Genomic DNA, 604 nt, shown 5'->3' on the forward strand with positions numbered 1-604 from the left:
AGTAATTAGGCAGTGCTCTATAACTTAGCTAAAGATGACAGTAAACCTTATGAGAGGCAATGATAAATCCAGACTTCCAGGAGACAGGAAGCTAAAAGAAGGAAAAGAAAATCAATCCACCCAACCCACCCCAAAAGAAAAACAACAGAAGGATCTAACGAAACCACTGAAAAGACCCTAACCTTTTCGGCTCATTGAGCAAAAATGCTTCCAGGAAAAGGGGGTGGAGAAATACAACTCATTCTGAAAAGAAAACATTTCGGGGGGGGGGGGGTCAAAGGGACCTGGAGTTTTCCAGACTGGAAGTTTCCAGTTTTTTTTTTTATGTTTATAAAGTTTTGTAAGAAGGACACCACCAGTGTATTCCACAAAGACGTAAATGTTTACACCCCAGCACAAAAAAAAGGATAAATCTTCAAAAAAGATTCAAACCTCCCCAAGTTATTTACACTTTTTTTTTTCTAATATAAATTTAGGACTCCGGTATGTAAATAAATATACATATCTATGTATACCTTTCTAGTGCTGCTTACCAACAAATCAGCTGAACTCGAATTTTTTTCCAAGGAAAGCAAAGATCGCTTTTAGAGGACCCGGAAAAGGA

The sequence above is a fragment of the Gekko japonicus genome, unplaced genomic scaffold (assembly GCF_001447785.1).
Source record: "Gekko japonicus isolate JY-2015 unplaced genomic scaffold, Gekko_japonicus_V1.1 scaffold1100, whole genome shotgun sequence".
NCBI classification, from domain to species: domain Eukaryota; kingdom Metazoa; phylum Chordata; class Lepidosauria; order Squamata; family Gekkonidae; genus Gekko; species Gekko japonicus.